This window comes from Nyctereutes procyonoides, unplaced genomic scaffold (genome assembly GCF_905146905.1).
Source record: "Nyctereutes procyonoides isolate TBG_1078 unplaced genomic scaffold, NYPRO_anot_genome, whole genome shotgun sequence".
NCBI classification, from domain to species: Eukaryota; Metazoa; Chordata; class Mammalia; order Carnivora; family Canidae; genus Nyctereutes; species Nyctereutes procyonoides.
In genome coordinates, this window is record NW_026575121.1 from 29,132,066 (window position 1) to 29,147,718 (window position 15,653).

General features: G+C 37.1%; 1 protein-coding gene across 1 annotated transcript in view; it reads right to left on the bottom strand.

The window, feature by feature from the left end:
- The window catches only part of TBC1D4 (TBC1 domain family member 4), a 175,579-nt gene that overhangs the window by 144,738 nt on the left and 15,188 nt on the right, over positions 1–15,653 (bottom strand).

Below are 15,653 nucleotides of genomic sequence, written 5' to 3' on the forward strand. Positions count from 1 at the left end.
GAGAGAGAACTATCAGCATTATGAAAGATACACTGCATGCCAACCAAATGTGCCTTGATTGATAAAAGACTTGTTCCTTGACTGAATCCCAGATTGGGGAAAAAAGAAAAACAGTTACAAAGGGTAATCTCTGGGAAAACTGGGAAAATCAGAAGGTAGATTTTACCAGATTACTGTATCAATGTTCAATGTCTTGGCTGTAATAATAGTAGCCTGGTTATGGAATGAATGGAAATGTCCTGATATTTATTTTTTTAAAGACTTACGTATTAATTTGAGAGAGACAGAGAGAGAGGACATGTGCATGAGAACCAGGGGAGAAGGAAAAAAATCCTCAAGCAGATTGCTCACTGCGCCCAGAGCCAAAGTAGGCCTCGATCTCACAGCCCTAAAATCATGACTTGAGCTGAAATCAAGAGTCAGATGCATAACAAACTGAGCTAATCAAGTGCCCCAAAAATGTCCTTATTTTTAAAAGATATGTTCTCAATATCATGTCTATAACTCACTTTCAAATAGTTCAGGGGTGACTGGATGGCTCAGTGGCTTGACTGTCAGACTCTCAATTTCTGCTCAGGTCATGGTGTCAGGTTGTGAGCTCAAGCCTGTGTTAGGCTCCACACTTAACATGGAGTCTGCTTGAGATTCTCTCTCTCTCCCTCTCCCTCTGCCCTTCCATCACTCCCTCTCTCTCTCTCTCTCTCTCTCTCTCTCTCTCTCTCAAATAAATAAATAAATAATAAATAATCTTTAAAAGAACAACAACAGATAGTTCAGCATTTAGCAAAGGAGATAATACAAATACCCCAAATGTTAACAACGATTGAATCTACATGAAGTGAATACCATGTCCATAGTACTATGGACATTTTATAGTCTTAAAATTATGTGAAAAAAAATTATCTGAAATAAAGTTTGGGATAAAAAATATACGAACCATGCCCACCAGCTTATGGTCTGATGTCACTATGTCATCATGATCTTTGGCTCTATGAAAATAAAGTAACAATAAGAATCCCCTTTTTATATTATATTGGGGGGAAAAGTGTGAATGATTACACCTAGAGTTTACAAATATGCAATGAAACTGGAACTTCCTCAAACTGCTAGTTTCACCATAAATTAGCAAAAGCTTTAGGAAAATCAACTTGAGAGCAAATATACTGAACCAACAAAATCTACTTTAATTCTTCCATACTTCCACCATTGATGATAAGTTTACCAAATCTAAATAACAAAATGTTTGCCTATAAATATCCCCCAATTATTTGGATATTATACCAAGTCCACTGACTAAAATAAGCAATTTCTGTAACAATGTACAACAGTTATGTAACTTTGTATACAGTAAGGCTTAAAATTTGTATCACCAACAACTCATTTCATAAGCACATAATAAAGATTTTAGCCTTCAAACTCTATTTTACTATTAACTGCAAAACATACCCCAGGCCCAACCAACCAGGCTTCCACTCCTTGGGACCTGATAACAAAGGTCTTCTTAAAGACTTCCTGCCTCACATTCTGTCTCTTTCTCGTTAAAAAAATTATCTGAACTAATTTGAGATCAAGCAAGTAGGCGTCAAATATTTGTGGTTTTGCTATATCTAAAATTCCTATCATTGCCTCACAGAATAATATTGTGCCTTTAGCTTTTATCAGAGGTTATTACAGAAAGAGCCATATTAAAAATGTTCCAGTACCAAGTGTAAAAGTGCAGTCACTCAATGTGACATCAAGTCTCAAATGAGAAATTTCATTTAGAACTAAGTTGTAAGAAAAAAATGTTTCCTCTGAGGAGCTAGTATTCTCTGCCTTTAGATTCCTTATCAGATGTACTTTCCTGCTCGGTTGCTGGGAAGCCTAAGAGTCAACCCTGACATTAAGTAAAAACGACATTAATACTTGTAGATTACAAAATAGTTTCATTCTCCTTTCCCTAGTTCTAATCTTTCATTTCTATTTCATTAATTGACTTTATTAGAAGCTACTTCCAAGCTCTTTTTAGAAAGAAGTCTGTAGTAGATAAAGTATAACACAATGATGAAAATTTTGAACCAGACAGAAGTGATGGCTGCACAACATTATGAATGTACTAAATGCTACTGAATTCTACATTTTATCTAAAATAATGTCTGGGCCCCCTGGGTAGCTCAGTCAGTTGATGGTCTGACTCTTAATTTCAGCTCAGGTCATGATCTCAGGGTCCTGAGGTAGGGCCCTGCATCAGGATCCTAGCTCAGCAAGGAGTCTGCTATAGTTTCTTTCTTCCTCTGCCCCTTCCCATGTTTGCTCGCTCTCCATCTCTCTCTCAAATCTTTAAAAAAAAAAAAAAAAAAAAAAGTTAGGGATGCCTGGGTGGCTCAGCGGTTTAGTGCCTGCCTTTGGCTCAGGGTGTGATCCTAGAGTCCCCAAATTGAGTCAAGATTGAGTCCCACGTCAGGCTCCCTGCACGGAGCCTGCTTCCCCTTTGCCTGTGTCTCTGCCTCTCTCTCTGTCTCTCTCTCTCTCTCTGTCTTTCATGAACAAATAAATAAAATATTTTTTTAAATAGTTAACTTCATATTCTACAATTTTTTCCTCCATAACAGAGAAAGTAGCATATTCCCAATAAGTAGCATATGTTTAACAGCCAAATAATCCTATTACATTCTTCCCATTTTCACTGTGGTGTGTGAATAGACACCCAATCTGTCCTCTGCCATCTGTATTGTTTCCCCCTTGTTTCTCTATGTTCTAGTATTATTTTCAACTGCTCACTTTATGTTAAAAATCCTAAATATAAAAAAAAAAATCCTAAATATTCTCTTAGGCCAGCAGTTTCTAAACTAGCCTGGTTTTTGACTCAAGAGGATTTTTTTTTTTTCAAAAGACATCTTTCATAGACTCCCAGTATATAAAGTGAACAAAACCAGCTGCTCTGCTTGCAGACTTTGAGTGAGAGGTCTCAGACCTCCAGACACTACTACCCCGGGGTTCCCCTCAGATCTCCCCAGCACACCAACAGGCCACACAGAAAGCTGGAAACAGACACTTTTACAAAGAGAAAAAAAAAGACTTTCATATGCCATTTCTAGATAGCCACAATTAAAATGTTATCTTATCTTCTGTGATCCAGATAATTACTTCCCTCCTCCACTTCACTCACATATGAGGGATTAAAGTGTTTTAAGATAGAGATTAATCTCCACCAGTCTCTATGGTGAAAATTAGTTGTGGCTTTTTGTAACAACTTTTATGAAATAGTTATGCAATAAAACGTGGGTTAATATTTCATCATAAAAATTGACAAGTTCTTAGAAAACCATGAAATAAAAATGATTTTTCCACAAACCACTTACTCATTTTTATTGGTTTTATTATGACAGTTAATAAATATTTCAAATTCTGTTTTCCCCATTTTTAGTTGGTGTCTTAATTCAGCTTCATCAACCAGTATTACAAATTCATCATCCTTTCCATTTGTAATTTCCTAGGGGGTGGGGAAACCATGTGACACATACGTGTCTGTTAAATAAGTATCAAAGATGCTATTAAAAGGCTTAACACCAAGGGGCTTGACACTCCTTTCTGAAATTTAAAGTAAATAAATAGGAAAAGGCAGTACTAAAATGTGATACACACATATTTTCAGGAATGCTACTATTACATTAAATGAAGTGTAACTCTAGAAAAATGAAAATTCTGACCAGTACATAATAATGATGGAACACAATGCAAAAGAAATGAAGGGCAACTCTGCCCATAATGATGTAAACTGAGTGGAAATAAATACAGGCATAATGAACCCATAAAATGACAATTATGAAAGTACTGGCATGGTAAATTTTTAAAAATTAGCAAAATTTCAAGGACATTATTTTCAAGTGTATTAAAACTCTTATTGACTTGCACAAGTTTTATTCTTAGGTCCAATGTAGCTACAAATCAGTCACAGTAAACAACATCTAAATTAATTAAATCTAATGATATATTGCTTTATAAATAGTGTAAATAAGATTTCTAGGTGGAATGTTTTTGCTTCCAAGTATCCCCAAGCATTCAGAAGCACACTTAGGAGTTAAGCTGGTTACAAGGTTTTCTTAGCTGTTCAAATACAAATTCCCTAAGGATCTCTCTCTAACAAGCAATACATTTCATATATAATCACCTTTAGTTTCGATATAAAAATTAAGTTATACAATTAAAACTTAAATTTTGATTTTTTACCAATTCATATTTTCTTCTCCAAATATTGTAAATAATTGAGTCCCATTTAGATATATTTAAACAAAATTATTCAATTTTCTTAAAACAATATTTATTATAAGAATAGTAAATTATATGTTCCCACTGGGGAGAAAAATATTTTCTACTTTAAAATATTCTCATTTAATAATGTTGAATAAGAAAAATTATTTGTGGATCCTGATGCCTAAAACTGTCAACAACAAATAAAGCAAAAGTAAAAATAAAGGACTATTTGGTATTTGGATCCTGATGCCTAAAACTGTCAACAACAAATAAAGCAAAAATAAAAATAAAGGACTATTTTCTGAAATACCACTATTTCTAACAATGCATCATGGAATAAATCTCAATTGTGATTTTTTAAAAAGTATATAGTCTACCTTTCTTAAACGTACCTTAAACCATCTACTCATATCTACTGACAATTGTTTAACAAGAGTCTTTTCAGGTTTAAAAAAAAAAAAGACTGAGACAAATATTAGCACAGATGTTTTATTTTGAATTTACAAGACTTCCTCTAAGTGTATAAAACTATTACTCACGTGGCATTAAAAACTGCATGCAAAAGCTGCTTCCAACTAACTTTTAACTCAAAGATTTTAAGTAAAAGATAGTATCACTTCCAAAATTAAACACAGATTCTATCTTCAACTTCTACAAAAACCATATAGGAGCTGCTAGACTTCAGTAAGCACTAGGCAACTTCAAACTGGCAGACTGCTTTAGAAAAGAATTTACAGGGTGGAATTTGGCGTGTTAGGACAAGGCTGACTCCAGATACAGAGAAGCAAGACCAAACAAGAGCCTGTAAGTCCCCAGTCCCTCTTCTCCGGATTTATATTGATCTGCAATAAAGGTATTTATACATTGGAAAGGTTTTCAAATATCACCTTCTACAGTTATCTGGTTCCTCTAATTCCATAATATTATTTTGATAATGAAAGTTAGGCACTCTAGGAAAAATGTAAACACGAACATGTTTTCCCTGATTAGATATACAACTATTCTTTTATCTACTTCTGATTCTTCTCAGAAAATATGAATCAATAAAAAAATCCGAATTTAAGTTTAATTGTGTGACTTAGAAAAGTTAAAGAAAATAGAGACCGTTTCTATGTAACTCATTAAAAAGACCAAAATACTCTAGTTTTCCCTCCTTCCCATCCTGTTCTTTCAAACTATACATCTCAGTAAGAACTGCAGAAGCTTTCTTAATCAACCACCTCTTAAATGAGTTGATGAATTAACCCTTAACCCTCACTCTCCACTGCCTCTGTGAGACATGCATGTCCCAGGTGTCTGCAGTCTGCTGGCCCTAGCTGCTAGGGGCACCACTCTCCATACAGAAAGCTTATCTGTCCCCTACTGGAATCCTATGCTTATTAGTCTACTGAGTTTTGCCCAAGTCCTCTTAGTACTTACTACATAACTAATGTAATAACATTCATGTAAAACGAATATAATGTAAGTTGATACAATATGAATTTCCAAATGAAAAAAAAAAAAAGATGTAGGTCTTATAAGACTAAGGCAAGGCACGAAAACAAAAAACTTGTCAAGACAGACAAAACAGCCATACAGGAAAATGAGAAAAATGTTGTAAAATGTAGGATGACTTTATATTCAAACCAATTCACAAGTATCTTTTTATTCTGACTCCACATTAAAGAAACCTTTAAAAAGTATGATTTTAGTGGAAAGACTCCACTCTCTCTAACATACCATCTATAAACAAAGGTCCTTGACCTGGACCTACCTCAAAAAACTAGTAAATGGTTGGCTTAAAATATTTAAGAAATGGGTCCTCTCTGATACTCTGCTTTAAGCAAAATATTAACCCCCCCAACTGTCCATCCCAACTTGTTAAGTAAAATTAATATATATGTATTAACATTATGTAATATTATAGTAGTCAGTATTATTATGTTATTATTGTACTTATTAATATTAATATAATATATATTATCAGCCTGCTACTCATATGAGCTTTTCTTAGACTATCCAATTTAAGTCAACTACATTATAAATATATCAACCTATAAATCATTAGTAAAAAAAGGGGGGGGGATTTTAATGGGCAAAAGACTTGAACCATGCACTTCAAAAGAGAATATCCAAATTGCCAGTTAGGTTACATGAAAAGGTGCTTTATACATCATTATTCAGCTTGGAAATGCAAATTCAAACCTCCAAGAGATAACACTCCCACAGAAATGGCTAAAATGAAAAAACTGACATCATCAGGCACTAGGAAGGAAGCAGACGTATTAGTAAGATCATCCATAGCTGGTGGAGTCTGACAATCTGGAAACCTGTTTGGCAGTATCTGCTAAAACCAAACTCTATCTTACGATTCAACACTTCCATTCCTAGGAATACACACATGATACATGGTGGCCTATGTTAGCCAAAAAAACATCTACAAAAATATCCACAGATGCTTTAATCATAATAGCTCCAAACTGGACACAATACACAGCTATCCATAGTAAAATGGATAACTAAATTGTAGTATACATACTGCAGCAATAAAAAAAAGGACAAACTTTTGCCCTACGCAACAAGAATTATCTCCAGGATGTAATGCTGAACAAAAGAAGACAGACACAGGAGTACATACTGTATGATTCTATTTATATAAAGTTTAGGCACAAACAAAACTCATCTATGGAGACAGAAATCAGAATAATTATTTCTGGAGGGGGAATAAGTATCTACTAGAAAAGGACACAAGACACCATCCTGAGTGTTAGAAATGTTCTCCATCTTGGGGCGCCTGGCTGGCTCAGTTCAGAGAACATAGGACTCTTGATCTCGGGGTCATGAGTTCAAGCCCCACATTGGCTGGGTGTAGAGATGACTACAAAAACAAGCTTAAAAAAATGTTCTACATCTTAAAGTGGTTGGTGGTCTTGTGTGATAGATATTATACTTTAATTTAAGACTTAGTTTAAAAAAAGATTTAGTTAATAAACTATTTATTAATTAATACAGACAGAAATACCTAATTTATAAGTAACCATGTTTTCTCAACCTTGACACTACTGATAATTGTTTGTGGAAAGTTGTTCTGTGCACTACAGAATATTTAGCATTATCAGGGCACCTGGTTGGCTCAGTCGGTTAAGCATCCTACTCTTGATTTTGGCTCAGGTCGTGATCTTGGGGGTCCTGCATTGCATTCTGTCCTCAGCAAAGAGTCGGCTTAAGGAGTCTCTCTTTGCCTCTTCCCCCTGCATGAGTACTCTCTTTCTCTCTCCCTCTCTAAAATAAATAAACAAATCTTAAAAAAAAAAAAAAGAATATTTTGCCAGTATATGGACTCTTTACCCACTAGATGCTTGTAATACCCACAGCACCAGTATGGCAGCCAAAAAAGTCTCCAAATAATGCCGAATTTCCCTTGGAGATAAAATCCACAACCCACACCATTTGAGAACCAAGGGTTAAATTCCTGGTCTAACAAGAATACAGTAAACACTGCGCATGACTTCTCAAAGTCTGAATCAGAATATAATCAGACCATGACTTAGAAATTAAATACTAGTATCCTTGACCTACAAGGATAGAAGGATTTAGAAGTCTTTTGACACAAGCAATACTTATCCAAGTTGCCTGATCATAAGAAATACCTGGGATGTTTACAAACATAATTCCCAGTTGCTTTCTATAGAAATTCAGTAGGTCTGGAGTGAAGTCTAGAAATATATTTTGTCTAACAAGCACCTGAGGGGATTTGTATAAGCATGTAAGTCTGAGAACAGCACTCTAACTAAGACCACTAAATTTAATGTATACACCTTAGGTAGAAAATCTTTTGGCTATATTGATGACAAAAACCCTCAATGCTTCCACAAAGCATAACAAACAAGGCCTTCTTTTTTTTCTCATGCTTACAAAAGGATACAATAAGATAAAAATCTACATAAGTGGAGACACTGAAGATAGGGACTATCTAATATTTCGAGAAAGAAGGTCAAGCAAGTGACTGTGGACTCCTCTAAGAGCTTATGAGACTGACACCATCTCCGGATTGTATGACCTTGCCTTTCAAACCTAGAAGTACAAAGAGAAAGCAGGACATCAATTTAAACTGGAATCTTGTTTCCCATAAACCTTTCAGCCATTTTTTTAGTTCAACAATCTCCCTACCGACCTCCACCACTACCCTATCTCCTGTCACAATCTGTCCTTACTGCAATTCCCCACTTTCTACAAGTCCTCATAATTACCAGCTTACCCACTCAGCACACCTGCCCTTGCCAGCAGGTTCCCAGGTTGGTCACACTCAGTGATCACTCCAGACCCGGAAGGAAACAAATCAGTTTTGTTTTGTTTTCAACCAGCCTAGGGTAAGCACTGCCTTAGCTTCAAGGTCATCTTCATTTCCCTAGTTCTCTGCATTCTGCTCTCAAATACAAACCTCTCTGCCTTTCTTTCCTGTCCCCCAACACTGATCTGATACCAGTTCATTCCCAATTTCCTTTTGGCTAAGCTGATACCTGATTCCTTACCTTTATCTTCTCCAAATACATTTTTGGTTGTTTGGCTTCTCTTTCTATGGTTCCTTCATAAAAGTGTGTGTTTATGCCTGACCACTACAATGTAATGACAACAACTTAATAATAATAAATAAATCACTACCACGTGCTTCCTTTGTTTGCGTTATCTCACTTCTTTTTCATAATCCTGTGAGATAGGTACTAACATTATCCCTACTTTATAGAAGAGAGGAAGAGACTTAGATTAAGTAATTTGCAAATTCTCCCAATTCCAGTTAGTCTCTATAGTCTGGCACAAGTCTTTTTCTTGCTTTTCCTCCTCCAAAATACATGCATATACTCTACCCCACTTCCTTTCTATATAAATACAGCATTTTTTACCCAGTTCTGTTCTGAGGACCTATATCCTTTCTCTGCATTCTTTGTCTTAAAACAGTGGTAGAACCATTCCCCACTTTTAATTATTTAACATTTTCCCTGTATGTCTTTTCTCTTCCAACTGCAGTATAAAGCTCTTTAAGGTCCAGGTCAAATGTCACACTTCTTATATCCCTGGATACATGGTACAGACCCACTCAGGAAGAAAACACTCCAAAAGAATCAACAACAACAACAAATATATATTCTATATATGTGTGTGTATGAATTTATTTCAACAAAACACATAATGAATGTTCCATACATATCAGTCATTGTGCTAGATGCTCAAGATACAAAAATGCCACTGTCTCTACTTTCAATGAGCATACAAAACCAGTGGAGAAAGGCTTGAAAATAAACAATAAGAATACTAGAGAACTGCTGTAATAAAGTTATAAATAAGTATGGGAGTGTAGTAGAAAACTCCACTTTCAAATAGGGGGTGGGGATTTTATAGAAAAGGAAGTGACATGGGGCGCCTGGGTGGCTCAGTTGGTAGCATCTGCCTTGGGCTCAGGTCATGATTTCGGGGTCCTGAGATCCAGCTCCCTGCTCAGTGGGGAGTCGGTTTCTCCCTCTCCGTCTGCCCCTCCCTGCCACTCGTGTGTGCTCTCTCTCTCTCCCTCAAATAAATAAAATCTAAGAAGAAAAAAGGAAGGAAAAAGGAAAAGGAGGTGACTTTTGAGGAGTGTATGTAAAGATCAGGACACCACATTCCCAGGATGCTGGATAAAAGGACATTCCCAACAAAAAGACCAGGTATGTGAATGTAAAGATGTGAAATGCCAAGTGAGCATGACAAATGATGGCCAAGTTCAGAGAAGCCTGGAAGACAAAAGTGGGATGGAGGAAGGGACATTGGGTAGAACTGTAGCCATGTTAAAAAGTTTGGGTAGAGCCAAATTCACCCCTTCAGTGTCTAGTCTTACAGACTGGACACTAGCACTATGCAATATTAAGCTGCACCGATTCATAATGTTTCCATGAATAGTCAACATGGTTTTTCATCATCATCTTCAATACCACAATAATTATTTAAGCCACTAGCTTACAAGTATGCATCTAATATTGTGCTGGATATTTGGGAGACAAGTATGTGTCTGTACCACAGGAAATAAGCCGCAAAGCAATCAGGAGCTCATATTCAGTTTACCATATTTTTTTTTAAAGATTTTATTTATTTATTCATGAGAGACACTGAGAGAAAGAGGCAGAGACATAGGCAGAGGGAGGAGCAGGCTCCCTGGGGGAAACCCAATGCAGGACTTGATCCCAGGTCCCCAGAATCATGACCTGAGCTGAAGGCAGATGCTCAACCACTGAGCCACCCAGGCGCCCAGTTTACCACTTTTTTAAAACTTATTTTCATGCTTCATAGAATCTACAATACATAATGGCATAAAGAAATTTGAGTAATGGCTTAAAAGAAGAAAGATTTAAAGACTGTTTTTTACCATACTCCAGAAAGGGCTCCAAGTGAAGGACTGTGGATTTCAATTACCATAAGCTCTCAAGCTCCTATTTCCATATATAATGGAGCTATACATTTCTTTAATACTATAGCTTCCAAAATTACTAGGTGGTATAAGCTGACAGCTCTACCAAGATGTTCTTTCAAAGTGGCATCACCTTTCTGAGCAATTCAGAAATCACCATGAAGTCTTTTTTTTTCCTTAATTAACTTGGCTAAATCCATAAATGCTAAGTTCTTCATAGAAATTTTAGAATGACAGGAAAACCATTAAAATGGTAAAATCACTAAGTTCTTTATCTCCTACATACAAGTGGATGTATTGATTTTTAAAAGTCAACAGATTAAGAGTGACGCTTCATTAAGGAACAAAAACCTACCAAAAAAAAAAAAAAAAAACCCTTAAGTGTTAATTATGTCATTTTTCTTTAAATTCTAGCACCAGGCCCCAAAGCTTCCACATTCCTGGACATGAAGTGCACATGTCATGTCAGGGAATATGAAGCGCCGCACAAATGCCCAGCCAACAGCCTCCCCTCATAATTAATGCAAGCACATGCAACTCCTACTATTTACCTGTTTCTGTAGAAATGACTTAAACCTCTTTCTCCCCAGCTGCTAACTTGCTAATCTTACACTTGACTGACCTCAACCAATATTTGTTAATGGCCATGGTGGAGCTGATAACAATGATGGTACCAAGGAAATTCAAATACTCTGACAACTGCAAGATAGTCATGGCTTCCACAGTATAACACTTAACCAAAAATCATCCTCTACAAATCCTACACTGACACCATTATATTTTTTCTCAGATGAACTAATTTTTAAATATAAAATCCACTTCAATTATGGACAGCAAACTGAATCAAAGGAACAAATGCAAATGTGGCCAGTGTTCTAAAGCATAATATGATACCTAAGATAACTACCCAAGTATGTATTACCTCAAAAATAAGTTAAGCAAAGAGAAGAACTGTATTTAACCTTGCTTTATTTCTGGGGATGTCAAATCCGAAACCTCTCTCTTACTAAGTAGAAGAGTTAATAGGTTGCCTCCTTCCAGGACTAAATGTTTTCCATCCCCCACTCATAAAGCTATGAAGGCAGAGATTAGGGGAGGGGGAACATGAGATGAAGCAAAACTAAATTTCCCTCAAAATGCCTGAAGCATCATTTTCCAAAGCTGAGAGCATCATTACCACCTAGGGCCAATTGCCTGGCTGCCAATGCAACCACAAATGACCATAAATAAAGCCTTAATTATATTAATTAGAGCAATTGCTTCCTGCTGAGCATCTCATTATTTGGGGGCCCTGTCTCAGACTTGGAGCCAGTTCCTCCTTGGCTCACCCAATCCCAGACATCTCACTTCCCCATTGCTTTTAACACTGCTCCTAATTATGCTACAGTGTGTCCTTGACCCATTTCTTCTTCAAGACCCCTCTCACTATCTGACAACAGATGTCTACTACTATTATCTAGCTTTGACAGAGCAGGGGTAGTAATGTCCATGCAACGACTCTAGAACATGATCTATGACTAGAGGCTGGTCTACCACCCGATTTCTTATGGAACTTACCCAGCTACTGATATGTAAAGTGAAATTTTAACAGCTGTTCAAGTAACAAATATTCTAATAACTATTAAACACGTAAATATTGTGTAAACTATTAAGACACTCTCAATATTGCCAATACGCCTTCAATCACGGACAGTGTGTGACTATCACTGTAGAAAGAAAACATGTAACAGTGTGACCAGAGGTAGTGTCATGATGGCAGCTGAGGAGTTTTAACAACACTGTGCTGTGTCCTGAGCTTAAGTTAACTGACATTGGTTCCTGGAATTGTAATCAAAAGCCTGGCAGGGGAAGGGGCCCAGCATCCCTGATAGCAGTGGTTTCCCAAATTAGCTACATGCAAGTGCCAAGCTGGGTACAACCTGGTTACCGGTTCTTAAACAGATCCCTACATCTCACCCTAGAGATTCTGATTCAACATATCTAGGGAAAGGCCCAAGAATCTGGTAGACATGTATACTTCTCTTAAGCTCTGCAGGACATTCTTATGTCCAATCAGGTTGAAAAACACTGAAGTAGCACCCTCCCCACTCCTGCTGAGTCTAGTTTCACTGGCCCCGATGTTGGTGAAAATGGTTAGCAATGCTTTGGAAATCATAATTACTGATGGAAGGATGTCATTTCTCTCAGGTATCTTTAGTCAGAAAAAGTGTGCAAATCACTGCTGAGATCTAGCCCTCTCATTTTACAAATGAGCACTCTTGATTTTACTCCTGAAACCTATTTCTTCTCCACTCCTCCTACCAGCTTTCCTCACATCTATAAATGGTATCAAACCCACTCATAAAGAAAGAAAGAATGAAAGAACGAAAGAAAAGAAAGAAGAAAGAAAGAAAGAAAGAAAGAAAGAAAGAAAGAAAGAAAGAAAGAAAGAAAGTAAGTCAGCAAACTTGGTAATCATCCTTAATTGTAATGTCCACAAGGGGCCTTCCCTGACTCATCTCTTGCTTTTGGCTATATGTAGCAAAAAGCCCAACTCAACTCACATAAACTGAAAAAGTCTGCAGGCAGGTGCTAATCAGGCTTGTTCCTATCAGAGTTCAGATGCAGTTTTCCAGTCCTCTACAGACTACCCAGCTCATTTTCATCATCACTCTCATGGTGAAATAACGTAACAGTTTCAAATGTTTTTTTTTTTTGGGGGGGGGGGATAGAATTTTTTAAAGATTTTTATTTATTTATTCATAGAGATAGAGACAGAGACAGAGGCAGAGACACAGGCAGAGGGATAAGCAGCTCCATGCAGGGAGCCCGACATGGGACTCGATCCCAGGTCTCCAGGATCACACCCCGGGCTGCAGGCAGCACTAAACCACTGTGCCACTAGGGCTGCCCAGTTTCAGGTTTTAAATCTATACACAACAGCCAAAGAGAAAACTTTCTTAGGAGCCCCAAGCAAATTTCTTTCCTCTTGCATTGGCACAAACTGATACATTCCCTGGGACCACTGGAGCTCCATGTACAAACTCATCAACTGGCTTGGGCCTGGATTTCTGGACAAATCAATGGCATTTCCAACATTGGGGCTGGTGCTGGGGCCAGCTTTCCTGTATGTAGCACTTGGACTGACTGGCAGAAGGAGAGAGAGCTAGAAAAACATAAGATGTTATTAAGAGAGCTAGAGAATCTACCTACTACATGACCCAATCTAGAGTAAGTTTTCTCCTCTTATTCTCTCAACAGCACCATATTTCTTTACTTCACAGCATTCTTTACAATTTGATATTGGATACTTGTGGATATGTAGATAACATTTACACAGTAGTTAGTACATGACGCTGTTCTAAATGCTTTGAATGGATTCACTTCATCCTTACCACAACGCTATCATTCTCGTATTACAGATGAGGAGTTCAAGGTACAGAGAGGTGTGAGAACTTGCCCAGGACTATGGAGCCCACTCACAGTGGAGCCTTGGGTCCCAGCAATCAGACTATAGAACCCAGGCATTTAGCAATTACATTACACAGTTCTTTTTACTTAGTTCTGCCTCAATTCTCCACAAAACTATAAGATCCATGAAGCAGGGAATGCATCCGTTTAACAAACCACTCCATATCTGTAATACCAGGCACACAGGAAACATTCAATGCACCTAATAACTGAACAAATGAATAGACAGTTGAAAGAATGAGTGAATGCATGAATGAATGGATGAGCAAAGGAACAACTAGAAAAACCAAGATCCATATTAACATTGCTCATATTATATGATTACTTATGGAAGAGTGGGATCTAGAGCTTCAACTTCCTGTGTCAGGTCTGGCTTCTGTAGCTGAAGGCCTGTTATCTCTGTTCCATTTGGTCACACCTGCATAGTCAATAATAAATGGTCTTTTCTCCTTTGCAAATGAAAATTCAAGCAGGAGTCAGTCACTTCTTTTGAGACAGATTATACATGAACATGTTCAAAAGAGAGAATGATAGAAGAATGGGATTTTCCTGCAATTACCCTAATTGCAGTAGACAAATAAACATTTTGTTCACTGCAAATAAGACTCAAAACTGAAAATATGGGACACCTGGGTGGCTCAGCAATTGAGCAGCTGCCTCAGCTCAAGTCGTGATCCCAGGTTCCGGGATCGCGTCCTGCATCGGGTTCCCTGCAGGGGACCTGCTTCTCCCTCTGCCTATGTCTCTGCCTCTCTCTCTCTCTGTCTCTCATGAATAAATAAGTAAGTCTATAAAAAAAAAACTGAAAATATGTACAAAGCCCTTTGCAGTATCAGGTACTGAGGAAATTTAACAAACATTTTTTTAAATCAACAATTTTTAGTAAACTCATAGGTTTAAAGTCTCCACTTGATTCATGGCAATCTAAGTATACATAAAGTGTTGCTGTTAATTCTCTTTCATGGTGGCAGCATGACTTTTAAATATGAATCATCTGGAAAATGTAAGCAGCTAAGAAAAAAATTACAGGGCATACATATGTCAGTTCCCACCATCAAAGTCCAGAATTAATTCTGCTCTCCCAAGAGGAATCATAGCAAAATCACAGCAAACAAGGTTTCCAGAGAAACTATTAATTGGTATAATCACATGCACACAAAAGCTGTCAACCTGACTGGTTCCTAGGTAAATGGGGTAATGTATTATGACTCAAATCCAGTACTAACAAATACCCATTCCCATTCCCAGCATGTACAACATAGTTTCTCCCTCTACAGAAGTGACTTGCCAGTTTGTTCTCCAATTCAAGAGAAAAGAAAACCACCTCCATAAATGGGCAAACATGTTAGGAAACTATGTATATCTTTTGCCTTAATAAGCAGCTATATTTACTGTTTCAAATAATGTACAATTAGCAATGTCTACGTCTTCAAATGGGCATACTAATGGAAAGCAGGTTTCTTTTTATTTTTTTAAGATTTAATTTATTTATTCATGAGACATAGAGAGGCAGAAGGAGAAGCAGGCTCCCTGCAGGGAGCCTGATGTGGGACTC